The sequence below is a fragment of the Trachypithecus francoisi genome, unplaced genomic scaffold (genome assembly GCF_009764315.1).
Source record: "Trachypithecus francoisi isolate TF-2019V2 unplaced genomic scaffold, Tfra_2.0 Lachesis_group3, whole genome shotgun sequence".
In the NCBI taxonomy this organism is placed as follows: Eukaryota; Metazoa; Chordata; class Mammalia; order Primates; family Cercopithecidae; genus Trachypithecus; species Trachypithecus francoisi.
The window spans coordinates 111,176,567-111,198,414 of NW_022681468.1; the positions used below are offsets into that span (position 1 = coordinate 111,176,567).

The window sequence follows — 21,848 nt, forward strand, 5'->3', positions numbered from 1 at the left end:
GGACTGCCTGGGTTTGAAACGACCCCATTCCTTTCAAGATATTTCACCTTTCCATGCTTCGGCTTCCCCATCCTAGAAACCAGGATGGTCAAGGTACCCACCTCGAGGGCGTGTGTGGGAAGCAGATGAGTTAGCAGAAGGAAAGCGCTTAGCCCAGGGGGCTCACTGGGTGCGATTTATGGGGACCATGATGATTATGACAATCACAGTGGCAATGGTGTTCACCCCTCACCTGCGTGTCTGCTACTTTCCCTCCTCCACTCCCCTCCCCTCCACCCTCCCTCTGCCTGTCCCCTCTTTCCTGTGCCAGCTCTTCCTGCATTCCCATAGGCGCTGCCTTCACCATTTGCCTCTGAACCTTTGTCCTCTGTTTTCAGCCCCCTACACCCTTGGCAGACAGTGAACTGAAGCCCAATCAATAAGCAAAAACCATTCAAGGGAAAACGATTCATGTTGCATTCAGGGATTCCTCCCTCAAAGCAATTCTAGTCAGGCATTTTCCAAGAGCCTGTGCGTTCATCCCAACATTGCCTGGGTCTCTGTGAATCAGACCGTAAAGTTGAAACCTACAACCCCTTCCTCCCTGAGTGAGATCCTCAGTGGACTTTGGAGCTGAGGGTCTGAGCTGACCCCAGTCCAGCCAACTCCACTCTAGCCAGGAGCCATCCTTGCATCCCTGACCAGTTCCTTATCTCAAGCCTATCTGAGCAAATTCTGTAGCCATGATGTGTCCAAGCAGGGTGAAAACCTCAGCCTGCACCCAATTAAACATGTCTCCTTTACAAAAACAAACAAAAAACAAAACAAAACCAAAAAAACCACAAACAAACAAAAAACACCACACACACACACAGAAATGACCAAATGTATGATTTTGAATTTCTCATCATCAAAATTAACTCCCAAGTAGATAGATGCTCAAGCCAAAGAATGGAGCAGAGACTGCTGGTTTCCTGGAGTGACTTTGTTTTCGGTTGCACTGGATCAGTCACACCTGTTGATCTTGTAGGTGGATTCCACTGCCACCAAGGCTTACTTATTGGGGAAAGAGAGAAGTCGCAGGGGCATTTATCAACAGGAAGGGCTTTCCCTTGGGTTGCCTGCTAGTGCCCCTGTTATCTTAAGGGGTAGCCTCTTCTCTTTGTTCCTCGTGTTGTCCCACAGGAGCACCCAACATTTAAGGTGATAATTGCCAAAGTAAAACACCAGTAAGTTCAAAATATAAACCTGCAATTAAGCTTGCAGCTCCGAGGCCCTGTGGCCTTGTGGAGTTTTCCTTATCCCCCTGAGTTGTGGACAGATGACTTGGGGGCCCCAGAACCTTTCTGGGAGCTGGTCCTGGACCCAAGTCAAGGATAGAGCTCTGAAGATGCCCCAGCCTTTGCCCTAAAGTCAAGTTCAGGCCCTCGAATGTAGGCATAGGCCCCAACTCTCATGGAGATGCCACCACCTGCCTCAGCTCACACCTCCCTTCTCCATGTGGGAAAGGTCCTTCTGGTGGAGCCCATTGCAGGGCCTGGAAGATCTCCCTTTTTCTTGTGGATAGGGAACTCTTGAACTTGGGAACTGAGATTATTCTACCCCCACTGAAATTTTAGTTACTTAGAGTCTCCCAAATGGGGCTTAGTTCTCTCATTCATAAAGTCATCCAAACATGTTCTAACAACAAATTCAGCAAGGTGACCTGCCCCCAGAGGGGCACTGGGGATGTTGTAGGATAGGCAAGGTTGTGCCGCACTAACCGGTACCGTCTGAACTCTCAGCGATTTAACGCAACAAAGGCTCTCTCCCTTCCTCCATTTACCACATGAACTCACATTCCATGCCCAGTGTGGGATGTGGGCAGGGTGGTGGAGCTCTGGTCCACACAACAATTCAGGGACCTAGGCTGCCAGGAGCTCCATCATCTTGTAGCCCCTTCCAGAACATGTGACTTCCAGTCGCCATGGCAGAGAAGAGACAATGATGAGGTCTCGCACAGGCTCTGAAATGCTTTGGCTCAGCAATGACACGCATTGCTTTTGTTCACAGCCCGTTGGGCAGAACTTCTCATATGGCACAACTAACTCTAAAGGGGCTGAGGAAATGCCAAGGAATTGTGCTGACATTCAGTGAGCAATAAAATTCTCTGGTACAAAGGCTGTTATGGGACTATTTTCAGAGCCAGGTTTCAGAAGAGCCAAGGCCGTGACTCCTCTTTATTCTCTCCACCTGGGGCATATCAAGTGGTTGCTATGGGCTGTGTAATATCCTGATCACATCTACACTGTCCGGAAGGTGAGGAAGAGGATGGATTCTAGTGGGAAGCTAATCAGGGAGCTTCCAGATACAGAATGTACAAGGACAATGGATCCCTCCATGGGTGTTGCATGTAGGGTTTGGCCAAGGACCTAGTCAGGTGTTCTGACTCCAGGACACCTGGGATCAAGGACTGGCTCTCTCCTTATTAACTATGTGACCTTGAGTTAGTTGCCTCTCTCTACCTTGGTTTTCTCTTCTGTAAAATGGGAATATTGATAGCATCTCTGTCTTTTGGGGCGGTTGTGAGGACTAAGTGAGTTACTATGAGTAAAGCATTCAGAATGGTGCTAGGCAAATGCTAAGGGCTCTATAAATATTAGCTATCACCACCTCCACAACTCTCATCACCACCATCATCGTCATTATCATTATCCAGTACCAGATGCTATTCTAGGTATTGGGGGAATGAACACCAAGGTCTCTGCTTTCACATGTAATGGAAGAGATGGAAAGTAAATAGGTAAATAATTTAAATAATTAAGATGTTTATCTCCAATAGTGATGGCGCTAAAAAAATAAATCAGGCACATGAAAAGATAGATGCTCATCATTATTTTTCCACAATGCAGGCCGGGCATGGTGGCTCACACCTGTAATCCCATCTCTTTGGGAGGCCAAGGCGGGTGGATCACCTGAGGGTGAGGAGTTCAAGACCAGCTTGGTCAACATGGTGAAACCCTGTCTCTACTAAAAATACAAAAATTAGCTGGGTGTGGTGGTGCGCGCCTGTAATCCCAGCTACTCAGGAAGCTGAGGCAGGAGAATCACTTCCCCACCAGAGAAGTGGAAGTTGCAGTGAGCCGAGATCGCGCCACTGCACTCCAGCCTAGGCGACAGAGCGAGACTTCATCTCAAAGAAAAACGAAACAAACAAACAAAAAAAAAACCCCAAAAAACCCCACAATGCAATACCACTACATATCATTACATTGACTTTGAAAATGGCTAATACCAAGTGTTGGCAAGGGTACAAAGCCACTGGAACTCTCCTAGGTTGCTAGTGGGAATGCAAAATGGTATAGCCAACTTGGAAAACAGTTTGGCAGTTTCTTATAAAGTTAAAAATAGGCTTACCACACAACTCAGCAATCCTACTTTAGGTGCTTACCCAAGAGGAATAAAAACTTACATTCACACAAAAACCTGTATGTGAATACTTACAGTGGCTTTATTCATAGTCTCCAAAAACTGGAAACAACACAAATGCCCTTCAGCTGCTGAATGGATAAACAATGGAGTACTACACAGCAACAAAAAAGAAAGACATTTGGTTTCAAGAGGCAACACAGATATTAATCAATCTGAAATGCATTATGCTGGATGAACGAAACCAGACTCAGAGGGCTACGTTTAGATGACTCCATTTGTATGACACTCTGGAAAACACAAAACAACAGGAACAGAAAACAGATCAGTGGATGTCAGGGGTAGGGGCTGGGAGGAGTTGACTACAAAGAGACAGCATGCAGGGATTTGGGGGTGACAGGATTGTTCTGTACCTTGATGACTGTAGTGGTTACACAGCCGCACGCAGTTGTCAAAACTCATAGACTGTGCACTAGAGAGGGTCAGTTTTACCGTAGGGTAATTATACTTCAATAAACCTGATGGAAAAAGTTTGCTGTGGGACTGTTGAAACAAGGAAAACCAAATGACAAGTCAGTCTGTCAGGGCAGTGAGACACAGTGAGGACGGCTTCCTCCAGGGTGACCTATGGAGGACATTGGTGACCGTGAAAAGGAGGTGGTCACAGAGAGCTTTCTGAGGAGGTGGCAGGTGGCTGTGTGGCCTGGAGGGGAGGGGAGGGTGGCCCACAGGTCAGGGCTGGGTTGGGCAGTGCCCTGTGGGCCAGGTTAGGGGGCTTCACCCTCCTCTGGGCATAGTGGGTGCCACTGAGGGCATAGGCAGAGGGTGATTGAAGCACAGGTGTGGGCAGGATGGTCCAGGAGGTGGGAGGAAGGGAGATAGCACCTATGGCCATGTCTAGGATGAGTGATGGGGGTGCAGTGAAGAACGAGGAAGGGTGGATCGGGGAGTCACAGAGAGAGTGTTCCTAAGGGAGGTCAGCTGCCAGAGACCACAGGCTGAGGTGGTTGGGGGGGGGGGGGCTGATGGGGTCCCTGGGGACCTTGCTGAGGATACTGAGGGGTGCTGGGGCTGAGGACATGTAAGTGAAGCTTCCAGGAGACAGGGGACAGATTTGTTGGTAGCAGTGGGAGTCTCAGAGAGAATGGGGTGGGGTTGTCTGTCTGTGTATCTATGCACGTGAACAAAACTTGCAGGGTTGGGACTGACCTTTGGAGGACATGGAGAGAGAGTGAGAAGGTTAGGGGCTTAGACGGGGCCTTGAATGCCAGGCCAGGGAGTTCATGCTCCTGAGGCTGTGATCGGTTAAGGGCTGGCCACTCCAGGGTGCTGGGGAGTGGGCAGGGATGGCACTGAGGAGCATGTGCTGTGCTGGGAGGCAGCACCTGAGCCCCACTGGGCTGGGCAATGGGGATCCACCATGGGGAGCTGTGCTGAGGTGGGCCTTAGCCGGTGTAGCAGGAAGCCCCATCTTTGCCCCACTAACCTTGCTCTTCCCCCACAGTGCATGCTGGGACCACGACGGACAGGCTGCTGCACCCCAGGCCCCCAGAGGCCAGTCTGTTTGCCTCCCGACGCCATCTGACCCAGGTAGGGGAGAGCGAGGCAGGCTCACCCTGCCTCATGCTTCTGTGCTGAGTGGGAGGCTCTGGGGGTAAGGACCAGGTCCCCTGACTCAGGCTGGCCTTTAGCAAATGAGCCCCTGCCAGGGGCCTTGGTGGGGGACACAGTGTGGGATTTGAAGGCCCCAGCAGCAGAGGGGCCTCCTATGGAGGAGTTCCTGACATCTGAGAAGGAAGGCCACCCCTCAGCCATTCTTCGTCACCAGGCTGTGTCCCCGAGATGCTGAGAGGCACTGGGACACGCCATCCCTGCAACCCCAGCATTGTGTCCCATGCTCACTGCGTTTGCTCAGGCTGTTTTGCGCCACACACCCGCCAAGTGCCTTCACTCAGAAGGTTTTGCTGTTCAGCTCCCTTTGCTGTCACCTGGCCTTTTACTGCCGCTGCAGTGCCTGATGGCGCTAACTCTGGAAGTTCCCAACTCTCTGTGGGACATCCCTCAGCACCCGGAACTAGCCTGTCTCAACTTTCAGTCCCCCTCTGTGGTGGGCCTGAGAGAGGTCATTTCTCCACCACTCCTGGACATCTCAGGTGAAGGCTTTCTGCCTGGTGCCATATCCCCCCAAGGGATGGGATGGGGTAGCAGGTAGGGTTGCCAGAAAAAAATACTGATGTCCAGTTAAATTTGGACTTCAGATAGACAACAAATAATTTTTCAGTGTAAATATATCTCAAATATTACATGGCACATACAATTTTATTTGCCAAATCTGGCAACCCAAGTTGGGGGGCTGAACCCCCAGTCTCCCTCCTCCTCTGGCCAGACCTCCTTGCTGGGCTCACCCTGGCTCCTCAGATCAGCTGCCTCCAGTGGCTGTTGCGGGTGTCCTGGAGCCAGGGGCAACCAGCCTGCCCAGGCCACAATCAAGGGGCATTTCCTGATCCCCCAGCTGCCGCAGGCCGTCCCTAGGACAGAGACCTGGTGGCTCTCACTGGGGGCTGGGGCAGCCGTCCTGGTCTTTGGGCATGCTGTAGGGTTCCTCGTCTTCCCCCATCTGGCTCTCTGACAGCAGAGTCCAGGCTGAGGAGGTCATGGGACAGGGCGGCTTGGGCCTTTGTGCCTGCGAACAGAGCTGAGAGACAGGCATGGAGCTGTGAAAGGAACCAGGAACAGAAAATTGCTTCATGAGCTTGGAACCCAGAGCATTTTGGGGAGCCAGAGTGGGGGTGGGGGTAACAGGGATGAGGCAGTGACAAGTTGTGGAGGGCTTGGAATAGCTTACTTCTGCACCCTTTAATATTGGGGAGTCACAGAAGGTATTTACTCCCTGAGCAGAATCATTTTTCTGATTATTAAGGTAATATGTTCTCTATATGTTATCTATCTATCTATTCATCTGTCTGTCTATCCGTCTATCTCTTGGTATTTAAAGCATGCAGTTCAAGCCCCTTCTGTAGTCTTTTCCTGCCAAGAGCTAACACTGATAACTCGTTTGATATGTCCCCTTCCAGACTTTTTTCTATGTACTTATCAACATATTTTAAAAGGAAAAACATGGACTCATATTAGTTATACGGTTCCAGCACTTGATTTTTTACCTAACAATGTCATGTGGATCATCCTAGGTCCTTCCATAGAATTCTTTCCCATCCTTTTACACCCCTTGTATGATGGTCTGCAAATTATTCATCAGTTATTAATCCTGTTGGCAGCCGTTTAGGTTGTTTCTGGCATTTGGTTATTTATAAACCTCACTCAGGGAACCTCTGGGTTTGCACATCTGTGTATGCTTGTGCTGTAGTTCTTTTGGGAATGTTTCTGAAAGTGGACTTCCTGAGTCAGAGGGCACCCACATTTCCACATTTGATTTGTTCTGGAAAGCCAGATCAACCTGCAGAAGGTTGAGCCAATTTATGCTCCTACAAACTGTGTGCAAAATGCCCCATTCCCTCACCCTTGCCAATCACAGGAATTATTAATCACTTAATCCCTGCCAATTTGACAGATAAAAATGATTTTACTTTATGTTTCTTAGACTGCTAATGAGGTTGAGCATATTTGCATATGCTTGTTGGCCATTTCTGTTTCTTCACTTGTAAATTGCTTGTTCATGTCAAGTACTCTGCTCCTGTATCCATTCATTCAGGAAGTGTTTACTGAGCACCTACTATGTGTCAGACACTGTTTTGGTTACGGACCAAACAGTGAACAAAACTGATGAAATATACCTGCTCCAAGGAATGTAAGCTGTGATGGAGGAGAGACAGACAAGGAAAAAATACAGCGTGTGTATGGGAGTGTTAAGTGCTAAGGAGAAAAATAATCAAGCAGAGGAGGGGGATGGGAAGTGTTGGGCAACTTGGACATGGTCATCAGGGAAGGTGTCTTCAAGAGGTGGCATTTAAGTAAAGACCTGCAAGAAGCAAGAGACTGAGTTGGGTGGATGTTTCGGGGGAATCGCCTTCCAGAGGGAACAGCAGGTCTGAGGACCCTGAGTTGGGAGCAGACCTGGCTTGTGGGGACATGGCAAGAAGGCTGGTATGGCCGGAACAGGGTGAATGAGGGAGAGAGTGGGCCATGCAGCTGAACAGGGACCACGCGCTCATCACTCAGGACCCGCGGGCCGCCTGGAGGACTTGACTATTACCCAGAATGAAGTGGGGAAAGCCATGGAAGGTTCTGCATAGTGACATGGCATGATTGGAATTACATTTTAACCAGATCCCTCTGGCAGCTGTGAAGCAGGGAGATCTGACAGGAGGCTGTTTGTTGCAGTGATCCAGGGAGGAGGCGATGGAAGCCTGAACCAGGGAGTCTTGGTGGAGGTGGGCAGACGGGGATGGATTCCACATGCATGCTCAAGGTAGAGCCAATAGGATTTGCTGACAGATTGGATGAGGTGGTGTGTGAGAGAGAGAGAAGGGAGCCAACCATGACTCCAGGGGTTTTGGCCCAAGCATCTAGGAGTGTGGGGTTCCCATTGATGGAGATGGGGAGATCAGGGAGGAGTGGGTTGGTGTAGGGGAGAGGAGTGGCTCAGTGGTGGACAAGAGTGCTGAACAACTGTGAGTCATTTGTAAAAAATGGTTACATAATGTGTGGGACCCAGAGCACAGTGAAAATGGGTGACTTTATGTTAAAAAAAATTAAGAATTTCAAAGTGGGAGGTGACAATAGAGCATTAAACCAAGCCTGGGGCCCTTCTGAGTGCAGAGCCCAGGTCACACACCTGTGAGCCAGCCCTGGCAGTGGACTCACAAATTGTGAGATGCCTGTAGACAGCCTGGCAGAACCATGGGGTTGACAGGTGGATGTGTGTGGCTGGAGTCCAGGGGACAGGTCTGGGCTAGAGATAAAAATTTGGGGCCATCAGCATAAAGACAGTATTTAAAGCCATGATGTTGGATGAGAGCATCGAAGGAGAGTAGGTAGAAAAGACCAATGTCCCAGCCCCAAGACCTCCATCAGTTAGAGGGTGGGGAGCTGAGGGGGAACCGAAAAGGTGACTGAGAAAGAGCAGCCAGTGAGATGGAAAAGAACCAGGCATGTATGTCCTGGATGCCAAGGGCAAGACACATTTCAAGCACCTGTCAAATGGGGCCAAGGATGCAGACTGAGAACTGGTCACTGCCTCGGCAACGGGGAGGTCACAGGTGACCGTGGTTTCAGCAATTGGGGGCGGTGAAATGCATCTTACTGATTTGCAAGAGCAAGTGGATTTAGAAGAGGTTAAGGAAATTAACTCCTTATTTGGCATATGTGCAAATCATTATTCACAAGTTTTGTTTTTTTTTTTCATTTAAGTTTATGGGATTTATTTAACCCCTTAAAAGTTTTAGATTGTCCTGTGTTCAAGTCTATCACTCCTTTCCTTTAGAGTTCCTGGCCTTACCCACTGCAGAATTTTAAAAATATTGGCCTATACTGTTTTCTGGTTGTTTATGATATTCACAAATATTTAAATCTCTAGTTCATCTGAAATGTATTTCTGTGTGTGGTTTGAGGTAGGGATCTAAGTGGTTTTTTCCCAAATGACTCACAGTTGTTTCAGCACTGTTTATTGGGTCAGCATCTTTTCCCTGCCGCTCTGAAGCTGCATTCCTGTCATCTACTGAAATGTCCCAAAAGTCTCATGTCTGTCCAGGCCTCACTGTTTGATTCCATTGATCTTTGCCTGGGGAGAGATTTAGGAAGTTGAGAAAATAGACTTGGTGATTGATCGGAGTTGGTGTGAGGAGGCGGGAGGAGTGGAAGCTGACACAGTTACCTTCAGTGTGGGAAGAGGCAAAGGGAAGTCAGGGACAACAGGAGCTCTCAGGACTCCTATGTGCTGGGCACATGGGGCCTGACTTGTCAACCCGCACTGCAGTTCTTCAAGGTTGGCGCTCTATCTCACCATTTGCAGATGAGAAAACTGAGGTTCCGAGAGGTTTCATCTCGTGTCCAGGGTCATCGCCTCACAGGTGTGGGGCTGACACTGAAAGGCAGAGCTCTGGGTTCCCATGCCTGCCTTCTGTCCTCAGTGAAGCGAGAGGTGAGGAGGGTGTTCTGGAGGCTGGAAGGTCTCCAGGCGCAGAGTGCCCCCCAACACCCCACTCTGCATCCCTGCCTGCCATTTGGCTGGCTCTTGAAGGTTTTCCTATTCCAAAAGCAACCTGTTAAGACCAAAATACTCCTGGCAGAGAATCACATGATAAGTTTACAGCTAACATCTTAATTATCAGTTAACTCCTCTGCAGGGATTAGCTGATAGCCAGCTGAGGACACTGAGTGGGGGCTGGTGTGATGTGTATCTGGGTTGGGAAAGGCCAGGAGGGGAGGGGTGAAAGGGGAGGGGTGGGTACCCAGCAATTCACAGCTTCACCCGTGCCTGAGAGGGAGGCGGCACTGAGTCCATGTGTAGGGGAGGTGGGGAGAGCTGGGGAACGAGTACTGCGGGGGTGGGGAGTAGGGAGAGGAGTGGCAACTTCTCTGAGGAAACTTGGGGCTGGGGTTCAGAGAGAGAGCTGGCATCTATTAGACACCTGCTGTGTTCCTATGCCCATACGCTTGGCCTCAGGAGGAGGAGGAGGAGGAGGAGGCAGAGGCTCGTCATGTGTTTGGTCTTAGGAAGGTCAGGAAATCAGCCGCCCATGAGCCACCTCAGGCCCAGCTGCCAGCAGTCACTCAGAGCCAGGACCTGTCTCTGACACCCACAGACCAGATCTGTCACCCAGCCCTGTGGTGTAGGAGGAGAGAGTGAGCCGAGTGAGCCATCTGGGGCCTCCTCCAGTTCCCTGGGGGCCAGTCCACCGTGCCAGGGTCAAGGCTGAGTCTGTAACCACAGTCAGGAGGGTCTGACCCTGGAAGTCTCACCCAGGAGGGTGGCTGAGCTCCTTAGGCTGAACTGGGACACCGCAGGAGGCCCAGGTAGGTACGAGGCGGGGACCGCCTTCCTGCCCACTGCTGCTCCCCACCTCACTGCTGCATGGAGGCAGGGGGAATAGGAAGGAGAAGGGGCCACTGGTCTAAAGCTGGGGCCTCTCTCCCAAAGGGGCTTCCTCCCTGCCTCGCTTCACTCTGCCCCAGGGCACTGCTCTGTGACTTCAGGTGTCATCAAGTGTCTGAAGGTAACCTGCTGCCCAACTCCATCATCACTGTGTTGGGCTCTGGCTTAGCCTTCCTGGGACCCTGGGGCTAACAGCAGCCCCTGCTTCCTCTCCATCTCTTTACCCACGTCTTTTCTTCTCCTCCTTCCTCCCTTCTCACCCCATCTCCTCCCTATCCCTCTCCTTCTCTCTCCCTCTACCTTCTCCCTCTTCTTCCCTCTTCCTTGTCTTCCCCTGCCAGCCAACCCTGGCCTTGCACCTAGTTGCTGGCAGTCAGACCCTGAGATATCAGACTTGCGTCTAGCTCAAAGCTAGCCTAGGTCCTGAGTAGCCCTGCAGTCAGGCACGTGTCCGGCTGTTCCCTTGTATTCACCTGCACACCCTTCCAGAGGTGCTGCAAGCGCTCAGCTGGGGAGAGGCCCTGAAGGAGGGGCAGGTGGTGATGAAGTAAGGCTTCTGGGAGGGGAAGAACTGTGTCTGGTGCCTGGGAAGCCTGAGAGAGTCGTCTAGGAAGGGGGCCCTGTGTGAGCAAAGGCTGGAGGGGTGATAGACAGGGCCTGGGCTGGAGGCTCTAGGGGTGGTGCTTGTCCGTCAAAGGAGATTGAGGCCAGATCCAGCAGGTGGACTTGATTCTGAGGCCCCAGGGATCTGGGGGCCTTGAGGCAGGAAACAGCCACAGAGCTGCCTGCATTCTTGTGCCCATCTTCCCTGCCCAGCAGCAGCTGGCCCCCGGCCACCCTGGGTCCTGCTGCACCGAGTCTGGAGGCCTGGCTTCTCTGCCCAGTTCTGCCTCCAGCTTGTCAAGTGACCTTAGGGCAAATGAACTTGAGCCTGGGCCTCAGTGGCCTCACCTGATACTGGGACCGTAGCTCTGGACCAGAGGTTTTACAGAGTATGAAGTGTGCCCTGGGTTAACATGTTGCTGTGGTCACCATGGTGACTCAAGTGCCTGCCCTGAGATGCCAGCTCTAGGGACCACGGCTGTGCCTCTGGTAGGGCTCCACCCTCCCAGAGCTTCTACTCTTGTGACGGAGACAAATGTGTAAAATAGAGGTTGAAAATTAGAGACTGCAGACAGACATGTGGCTTGTGGATGTGTTGTTCCATTTTAAACAATTGGGTTTTTAAAAATTGAAATATAATCCACATGCCATGAAAGTCACTATTTTAAAGCATACAGTTCAGTGATTTTTAGCATATTCCCAATTGTGCAACCCTTACCACTATCTAATTCCAGAGTATTTTCATCACCCCAAAAGGGTACATAAACCCTGTACCCTTTAGCAGTTACCCACCATTCTCCCCTCCTCCCTGGCCCTGGCAACCACAAATCCACTTTTGTCTCTTTGGATTTGCATATTCTAGACATTTCATAGAAATGGAATCATACAATATGTGGGCTTTTCTGCCTGGCTTCCACTGCTTAGCACACAGTTTTTAAAGCTCATTCATGCTCTAGTGTGTGTGTATCAGTACTTCATTCTTTTTTTTTTTGGCTGAATAATATTCCATTGTATGGCTATAACACATTTTGTTTATATATGCATTCATGGACATTTGGGTCATTTTGACTTTTTGGCTATTATGACTAATGCTGCTATGAACATTTGTGCACAAGTGTTTTCAATTTTCCTGGGTCGACTTCTAGGTGTGAAGTTGCTGGACCATAAGGCGATGTGGTTTGAAAGGCATTAGACAGGGGGGTGCTCTCCAGTTTGCGAGCTCTGGCCACTCCTGTTGCATTATCTTTGCCCCTTCACTCACTTTCATTCCCTCCCTGGCCTCTGTAGGCATCTATGTTTTCAGCCCTTGATTACTGAACACTGATGGAGAGGAACATAGTGGGCTGTGGGAGCCAGAGAAGGCTCCTGACCCTGGGAGCAGTCCAGAGGGCTTCCTGGAGGAGATACAATCTGAGCTAAGCTTAGCATGTGTGGACATTTTCTAGGACAAAAGGAGTGAGGAAGAGTGTTCCAGGGTCTCCAGGGCCCAGCCAGGATGTCCTCTCTCCCTTCCTCTGGCGTGTACCTCTCTCGGTCTTCCCTGCCATTCACTCAGAGGACTACAAATACCTCGATGGGCTGGAGAGGTGAAGGGGGAAGATGAGGGAGTGAGATGAGCTGTGGCTCTGTGCTCCTGCTAAAGAGCTGGGGGAGAGGCTGTGGGGGGCAAAGGGAGGGGGAACTCAGCTAGGGGCTGGCAGAGTCTGAGGATCTGGAGCAGAGGCAACCCTAAGCCAGGACACTCCGTGTCCTAAAGTGGCATCCAGTTGTCCTCACTCTGGCCCGTGGTGGGAGTGGGTGAGAGACAGGATGGCCCTTGCCAGGCCTGCAGCAGAGGCAGAGGCAGAGGCCCAGTGGTGGCCCAGGCCAGAAGCTGTGCATACATCCTCCCAGGTTTCTGCTCTGCTACCTAACGGGTAATTATACCCTGACATGCACAGCGGCGAAGAAGGGATTTTCTGTGAAGCGAAATCTCCTGTGAAATATTCAGGCCACGCTGGGCTTTGCTTCCCAGCATCTAGTTGCTGCTGCTTGGCTTGTCCATGGCTTGAGAGGCCACATGTGTCTGAAGACCACATGGGATTTTTTATTTCCTTCTCAACAGGGAGAGGTTCCCAAGGGCTAGGAAGAACCCAGTTTGGGGCCTAAGATGCTGTGTGTGTGTGTGTGTGTGTGTCTTCGCCCATGAGCTCCCCAGGGCAGCTCCCCTGTGTGTGTGTATATGTGTGTTGAATACCGTACAATGTATGTGTTTCCACGTGTGTCTCTGGGGCTGTGCTTCTGTGTGTTTGTGCTTGCCTATTTCTAGTCTGTGCACACTCTCATGAACTTGCCACGTGGATGTATTCCTGCGCATGCGTCGTGACCCTGGCATGTGAAGTGCATTTCTCTGACAGTCCAGGTTGTCTCTAAAGGGGCTTCTCAACTGGGCCCCTGTTTCTCTGAATAGGTGTGTGCATGCCTGGGAGATTCTCTCAGCGGATGAAGGGCTGCCCAGCGTGACAGTTCAGCCTGTGACTGGCATTACATGCAGGGTTTGGGGTGTGGATTGGAAGCCTTGCAAGTCCACACAGGCTCAGGGGCTCAGAGACACCAGACAGCAGCTGTGCATTTGAGTCCAGCTTTCCCCTCTTCTCTGTGGCTTTAGTGTTTGTGTTTAGTGTTTGTTTGATTTCTACCAAAGTGCTTGATAGGGGATGGTCGGGAAGATATTTGCTTCAGAGAGTTCACTGAGCTGGGACATGTCCATCCCTTTGCTGGTGCCTCCCAGTTGCTCAGCTACCCCACGTGTCTCCTCAGCCCACGAAGCCCCTGCATTTGCACCATGGATCGTCCTTCTAAAACCCTGACTTTGCACCTCATTCACTTCCTCACAATGCACGAGGTAGCAGGACTGGAATTATCATACCCATTTGTCGGATGAGCTAACTGAGGCACAAAGAGGCATGCATGCAGTCACTTGGTGAACCAGGGCTGGGAGCAGCATCACTAGTTCCTCCTCCCCGGGCAGGTTCCTTTGCCCTCAGCCCCAACCCTGGGCCCACAATGGAGAGGACTCTGCCCAGAGGAAATGGGTCCTGGTTTCATGAATGAATCCAGTTGGAGGACGCCCCTTTCTCCATGTGCAGCTCTCCTCCCTTCTGTCATCACTCAGCTTCGTCCTGGAGAGACGACCCCAGGGCGCTTTTCATCTCCAAATAAACAGGCAGGGATGCAGGAGGCAATAATATTGACGTCCATCATTGATATTTCCTTATGGTGGCTGTAATTAGCAATTCTTCCACGGCTGAGGCTCGACCTGGCAGACAAGTGGAGGAGCTCCGGCTTGTTAATGTCAGCCCATTAATGTCACACTGACAAGGCTGATGATGGGATGGGAGGGGGTGGCCTTAGGTAGAGAGCAGGAGATGCAGCGGGGCTGAGCAGGAGAAGAAAGTCCACCCACTTCCCTCCTGCACCAGGGACTTGCTGTCCCTGAGTCCAGCCCCCTGGGAGCACCCCTCATCTCATATATTCAGCAGCTGCCTCCTTCACTCCATGGCCCTTCACCCCTCCCTATTCTGCTAGGATGGCTTGGCCTGAAGAGCAGGCTCCACATCCCTGGGAAGGTCCACAAACCTCATCCGGAGGTGCCTGCAGCCTAGAAGGGCTCCACTGAGGGCCGTCCAGATAGCCGGAGGTGGGAGAGCAGCTCCTCAGCCCTCTGCTCTGCTCCTACAGTGGGAGAATGCGCTCCCCTCCCTTGTGCCTGGCCACACTCCGATCTGCACAGCTCTGCTGGTGCTGACCTCCACAGCAAGGCAAGCACAGCCCTTTCCTGAGGGGCACTGCACATGCCCCCTCATCCATGCACTGTTAGAAGCAGAAAGGCTAGGATTAGCACTCCCAGACCCCAGACCCTCCTTGCCCGTCCGCTTCAGGCTTCCCCTCCTCTTTCTTCTCCAGAGAATTATGGGGTCAGTATCCTCTCCTCCAACCACGTTGCTCGTCTCAGTGTCCCTCTGGCCAGACTTCTTTAGATCTTTTGGTTCCTTGAGCACAAGAAGCCAAGCCACCTATCATTCAGAGAGGCTGAGTTCCTCAGCCGTTGCCACCTGCCTGTCTCCTGTGCTGCCAGCCTGCCCATTTGCTGCATGCCTAGTTGGGGCTACTCTGAGTTGTCCAACAACTCATAGTGGCAGGGTGTGTTTTTTGAGTGCTTATGATGTGCCAGGCACTGTTAAAAGCATCTTACAAGCATTTGATCTTCATAACAATGCTGTGGGGTAAATACACTTACCATTCCATTTTACAGGTAAGGAAAACTGAGATGCTAGGAAATTAAGTTAGTTGCTCGGGATCACAAGGTTGTTAAGTGGTGGGCAGCATGAATCAGGCTGTGTGGTTCCCAAGCTCTCCTACTGAGCCATCACCCTCCTCTGCCTCCAGCTTCAGCCCCTAAGTCATTTCCTTCACCAGCATCTCTTCCCCTGTGTGCTCCGCAGGGCAGGCAGAGGCTATTCCCCAGCCCCTCACCCAGTGCTGGCTCACAGTAATCAGCAGATGAGGGCAGTAGTGACGACAGCACACTCAGCCCCATATGGCACAGGCCCCATGGTTCCCTCCCATGTTCTCTGGTGTGTGCCTGCTGCCCCCAAGGAGCGCTGCACACTTTTTGACAACAGGGCCTCACCAGGGTTGTTTGCTGAATGAGAGGCAGCCTCAGACTGCAAGACTCCCTGAGAGGCAGCTCTGCCCACCAAGGAACACCCACTCAAAGGGGACCTCGGAAACTCATGTCTCAGTTCACAGACAGGACTTGGCAGAGATGTCCACATGTTCATGTCATTCATTCATTCATTCATTCACTAATTCATTCAGCCAACACTTGCTGGACGCTGTGTGCTCCAGGCCAGGCCCTCTGAAGCGTCTGAGCACACTGAGATGAACAGGTCCTCACTGTGCCCTGGGGGAGTCCATGGCCTTGGTGGTGGGGAAGCGTAGCCAGGGCTCACCAGTGCTGGGGAAAACTTGCTCAGTGAGCCAGAGCCAGTGCACCATTTGGGGGTGGCTGGGATGGGGGAGAGAGGCTGAACGGAAGAGCAAACACTTGATTCATTGAGGAAAAGGAGGTGTTTTTAGGCTGACAGAGAGGAATGAGCACCCAGGCAGAGGGAACCGCCTGTGCAAAGGCCCTGGGTCTGAAAGGGCCAAGGACACATGCAGGGCAGCCTGGAGGTGGGCCAGCTCAACATCTCACCTCACCTGCCTACTGGAGGGTGAGGTGTGGGCAGGTCAGCGTCTGCAGGCAGGTGGGATTCCCAGCATGGCGACCAAGCCAGCTAGCTGTGGAGGGGATGCATGAGGACAAAGGATGCTCCTTGGGTGCAGGAAAGGGCCGCTCTGGACTGGGGCTGGCCTGGAGGGCACTCGCGACTATGGTTGCACTCATCTGTGCTGGGTCTCCTAGTTCTCAGAGCTCCCAGCCTCAAAACAGCCCCTCCAATAGGCAGAAGAGAGACTGAGGCTCAGGCAGTAGCAGAACCCTACCCAGGGTCACACACAAACAGTGGGTGAGCAGAAGGTTCCCGCTGCCCTCTAGCAGGATGTTGGAGTCCTCAACAAGGAGCAGGGCTCTAGCTGTCAGAGTACAGGGCAAAGCATGATATCTGCCAAGCATGGAGCAAGGCAGGAAAGGCCTGGCTGGAGAGGACATGGCACAGAGCCCACCAGAGGGCTGAGGGTCGGGCAAGGGGCCTTGAGTGCTGGCAGAGGGGAGAGCTTGCGTCTGGAGTCACCTCTGGGAGATTTTCGAGGATTTGGCTTGGACATCCCGTGGACAGTCTCTAGGGAAAATGTCTCTCACACACTTCATGGGGCTCAGAATAGCCCACAAGGGAACCAAGTGTCCCTGCCCACATGTGCACAGGCAGATATACCCATGCACCCACCTGTATACCCAGGTGTGTGCCCACCTCTGTATGAGCTGAGGCACACATGTGTACAAGCATGCCTCTGATTGCACATGCAGATCTCTGTATGTGTTACATGTGTACAGCTGTGTGTTTACAAGTCTGAAGGAGCATGTTCCTTCAAGTACAATTCTGTATCTGTGTGTGTGTACAAGAGCCCCCACCACGGCCAGCAGCCCCAGAGGGACACACCCTTCCCCTCCCACTGGAGGCAGATGCTCTGGAACTTGCTGCTCTCAGGCCTGGGTCCAGCCCTCCCTGGTCCATCTCAAGGCGCTCCCGCTGAGTCCTGAGATTGGGTGTCCTGGGGACAAAGCCAGCCAACTTGGTTGGGGTAGGGGCTCCTGGTGGCCAGCACTGTGGATAGAAGTAGGCATCAAGGAAACAGCTCACGCTGGGAGGAGCCCTCCCGCTCTCTTTTGTGCAAGCCACCTCCCCACACATACCTGAGTGCCTGCCACAGGATGCTGACCTACCCTCCCCAGCCACTTATACCGCTCTCCTGACCAGGAGCTCACTACTTCCCAGGGAAGCGCCTGGGGAACCTGTGGGATATTGCCTAGAAAGGAGATGTCAGAAGTGCCAGAGGATGGGGTCAGGGCTGGGCCATGACCCCCCAACCATCCACAAGGCCTGGGGCCCTCCCTTAACAGACAGGCCTGGGGCACCAGCTCCTGGTGGCAAGGCCAGGCCCCAGTATCCAGAGACTTTCACCTTGTTGTCAAGAGCATATTTCAGCTATTAGTGATAGTGGCCAGGGATTTGGGGAGGATTTCTGTCTCATTTCCCAGAGCTTTCAGCAAGCCTCCTCCCTTTCCACCCCTCTGCCTGCCAGGACTGAGAATGCAAACGCGTGCACGCGCGCGCACGCACGCACACACACACACACACACTGCTCCTGTGTGGCAGAAGAGAGGGAGGGAGAGAGAAATCTGGGTCAGTCCCCCAGGGAAGGCTTTGTGGCAGCTCCCCACCTTCCCCAGCAAATGCTTGGTATTGCAAGCTCAGCCGAGGTCCAAAGGCAAGGCTTGCCCGGGTCCTACCCTAGCCTGCCAGAGGGGCTCTGCCTTGGGAGCCCAGGCTTGCCCTGCTTAGCCCCTCTCTGGGCTTCCCTGACCAGGTGACCTCACTCTTGGGCCTAAGCATTTACTCTGCCAGGCCCCAGGACTCATGGGTCATTTATGCCACACTCAGGTGATTGCATGGAGGGTGACAGAGGCTCTCCCCATCCCTCACTGGACCCTCCAGCTTCAGCCCCTGGGACGTGGGGTATGAGGGGCAGAGTGGTAGGGGAGGCCTGTATCTCTGGAACTGGGGCATGTTAAGAGCGTCCCCACGCAGAGAACACCCAAACACTGAAGAAGGACCCCTAGTAGTGGGATTTCAGGCAGTAGGGCAGGGGCTGGGGGTCTGGGTAGGATGCCTCAAAGGTAGGAAGGGATTTCTGAGAGAAGGGCAGATAAATACCTGAAGATATCACTGCCGTTTCAGGATGCATCTTGGGTGGGGATTTAGCTAAAGCCCTGGGTGGTTAAATGGGTCCCCTAGACAGGACCAAAGTCCAGGTGGAGTTCTGCCCCACCAGTGAGCTCAGGCAGACATTCACTGGACTGGGTGGCAGGGGGAGGTGGCAGGGTTTCCTGCCTGAACCAGGCCCTATTTAGCCAAGAAAACTGAATCATGGGGAATGACCACGGTTTAAGCCACCCAGGGATCCTGGAAGTCTCCCCACCCCCCACCACTAGTAGACACCAAAGCCACTTTCTTCTTCCACCCTCGCACCGCACACAGTTCTAGGTGACCCAGCACATCTCTGCTTCCTTCTACCAGGGCATGGCCATGCGTGGAGAATATTTACTGAATGAAGGAAGAGATGATTGATTTAAGTTAGGTATTAGGAAAGACTTCCAGATGCCACTGGGGCAGCCTTAGCCCTGGACTGGATGTCTATGGAGGTGAGACTGATCCTCAAAAAGCCTGTCAGGTGGGGGGTGACCCCCGGCATCCCCACCTTCCCTCAGAGGCAGAGTCCTGCCTTCCGAGTGTGGCAAGCACTGGCTTCCTTCCTGCAGGGGCCTTGCTTGTCCCACAACCTCCATGCCCAGAACCTCCTGTAATGCCTTTTTCCCAGCCCAGGGAGTGTGGGTTCTGTGCAGTGGTCAACTGTTGAAATATTGCTGTTATCGTGTGCATCTGTTGGTATACACTTGTGCTGTGTGTGCCTACGTGTGACCAAGCTGAGGGCACATGTGCACAGGATGGCTCAGGAGTCAGTCCATCGACTTCAAAGTATTTTAAAATATAGAACGAGAAACCCTCTGGCTTCAGAAAGGGCTAAAAGGATTGATTTTTAAGTCACAGAGAGGCAGGCAGGCCTCGTTTCACCCACCAGCCATTCATGGAGTAGAGACCCCCAGGCTGGGCATTCAGGGAAACCCAGGGCCAAGGAAGCTAGTCCTTGGCCTTGAGCCGGGGGCTGCTAAAGAGGAGTTAAAGGGGCTGGAAAGGCTTCAAGACAGGGTGGAGGGTGCTGGCTTTGAGAGAAGGTGAGGGTGGGTCATGTTCTCAGTTGAGGCTGGGCAGCCTGTTCCCTCCTTGAGAACCTTATAGAAAAGGGTTTCCTGCCCCCTCATCCCCAAGGGCTCCAGCCAACCCCATTCTTCCTCCCTTTGACCACCCTTCTCTCATTCCCTGCAGCCAGGCCAAGCTGTAACTCAGTGCTCAGAGGCCCCTTGGGCAGGAGCTGGGGCAGCTGACCGGGGTGGGGTGGGGGTAGGAGCTACCAGTACCACACCTTCTCTCTGCTAACCCTACCTGACTGAGGCTGTGCACTGGGGCCCCAGAACTGTGTAGGCGAGGGTCACACACACTCACATATGTGGGTCCTCCTGGATCAATGGGGTATGGAGCTGGAAAAGGTCTAATTCAATCTGTCAGCCAGTTATTAGTTATTGTACTGGAGATGGCTCTTGCCTCAACCTACCTACCATCTCCTCTTGCCCCATCCAGAGGTCATGGAAGCACCTGTGGAACGGAGTCGGGCAGGGTGGGTGCAGGCAGTGTCCTGGGCAGGAGTGGTCCATGAGGACTGGAGAAGAATCAGAGATAGCATCCTCCCCTCCAGAACATGGGCCCTGGAAGGGTCTCCAAGACTCTCTGGGTCAGCACAGCCCTTGTCCACACAGGGAAACTGAAGCCCAGCAAAGGTAGAGGGCTGGCCTGTGCCTGTGTGTGATGTGGGCCATGCTGTCCCTGTTTGCTTAGGCCCCACTGGGAAGGGCAGGAGGGAAAAAGAAGCAGAGGGTGGGGCAATCAGTGGGGGAAAGGGGACAGGGTCTAGGGTGCTGTGAGGCACACTTCAGGCTGTTTACGCTGCAGTGTTTGAGCCCTTGGGCCAGAGAAGGGCTTGCCTTCTGCCCTCTCAGGGATGGTGGCCCAACCCAGGAAACAGACAGTGTCTGGTGCTGAGTCTCACTGGGGGCTTCATATGAACTGGCAAGGCACTGTCATTCCTATTTCATAGATATGCAAACTGAGACCCAAAGAGAGGCCTGCCTCTGGGAGGTCTTCCACAGCTGAATACCCTCAGCGAGGAGGCTGAATACCCTCAGGCTCTGCTTGCTGCCTGAGGCAAAGCTGGAACTAGCTCCTCTGGGAGGGTGGGCATTGGGGGCAGCTTGTCCCCAGGACTTCCCAGCCTTCCCTGTTTGTTCCTGTGCTGTCCGAGAACTTCTTCTGCAAGTCTGACCACAATCCCTCCGGCTTTAATTTCATCCTGCCACTCTTGTGGGAGCTTGTCAGTCCAAAGGTCTCTCTGTCCCTCTGCCTTCTTGGTGTAGGGTGAGTCTGGGGGCTCAGGCACTGTCCCTGCAACATGGCTGGCTCCTGAAGGCAAGGGATGAAGCCAACCCACCCCAGCCTGCCCACCCAGGCCTGTTTGAAAATCAGCTCGCCTTTGCCCAGCATTGCCATTCTCATCACAGCCTCTGCCCATCTCATTTCTGTTAAACTCATTTGCCAGCTGAAGGCCTTCATTTTCCACTCTGTTTGCCCATAATCACCCCCCTGACTCTGTCCTGTCTCCCCAAACTCTCCCTGCAGTGCCCAGCACTGTGGTGAGCAGACAGCCAGGCTCAGGTGCAGCCACATCCCTCCCTTCCTCCTGCCTGTCTTGGGAAGAGGCCTGTGCTCCAGGCAGGGGTCTCATCCCTGCCTCTGTGCTTTCCTCTGCTCCCAAACCAGACACTGGGAAAATTACGGACAGACTCAGCCCTTGATAGCTACTCACCCTCCACTTTCTGCCTGTCCACCCAGGCCAGGAAGGCACCGTTCTAAACACTGTGCATGTATGAAGTCCCTTAATTCATCCACTAGCCCAAATGAATTTCTAATGGTAGGAGTTTAAGGGGAAATGTTGACAAAAGGAAACTGAGGGAGCAAGAGGCAAAATTCTCCCTCCTCCAGGGCTCCATCCCTGCTCCCACTTGCTACAGAGAATAGAGCCCAGCTGTTGCTGCAAACCATGTCAGGCATCTGCTGAGGTTGCCTTGGGAGAGCAAGGGAGACTCTGCTCCCCCCGGGGCTTGCTGTTTTCCCAAGAGGTGCCTGCAAGGGTGGGGCTTCAGGCCAGGCACCCGCCCCTCAGCATCTCAGAGCACTCCTGAGAAAGTCCCTTGGCACTGAGTATCATCACACAGGCCATGGGAGGAATCAGAAGTAATGTCCTCTGAGGCCTCAGCACCCCTCCACGTCTCACCATGGCTGAACCTCCGCCTGGCCCCCTGGACACCCTTGACTCTACTCCAGGCTAGACATGCCCCAGGGCCCATCTCTAAGCCTATTAACCATGAGCCTCA

General features: G+C 52.7%; 1 protein-coding gene across 2 annotated transcripts in view; it reads left to right on the top strand.

Moving 5' to 3' along the window:
- The window catches only part of LINGO1 (leucine rich repeat and Ig domain containing 1), a 182,691-nt gene that overhangs the window by 113,744 nt on the left and 47,099 nt on the right, over window positions 1-21,848 (top strand). Inside the window, exon 4 of one of the 2 annotated variants that reach the window (XM_033189290.1) lies at window positions 4,892-4,977. The exons of the other annotated variant lie outside the window; for it this stretch is intronic. The gene's annotated coding sequence lies outside the window, so the exon portion shown is untranslated. The remainder of the gene's footprint in view (window positions 1-4,891; window positions 4,978-21,848) is intronic. 2 annotated transcript variants of the gene reach the window in all.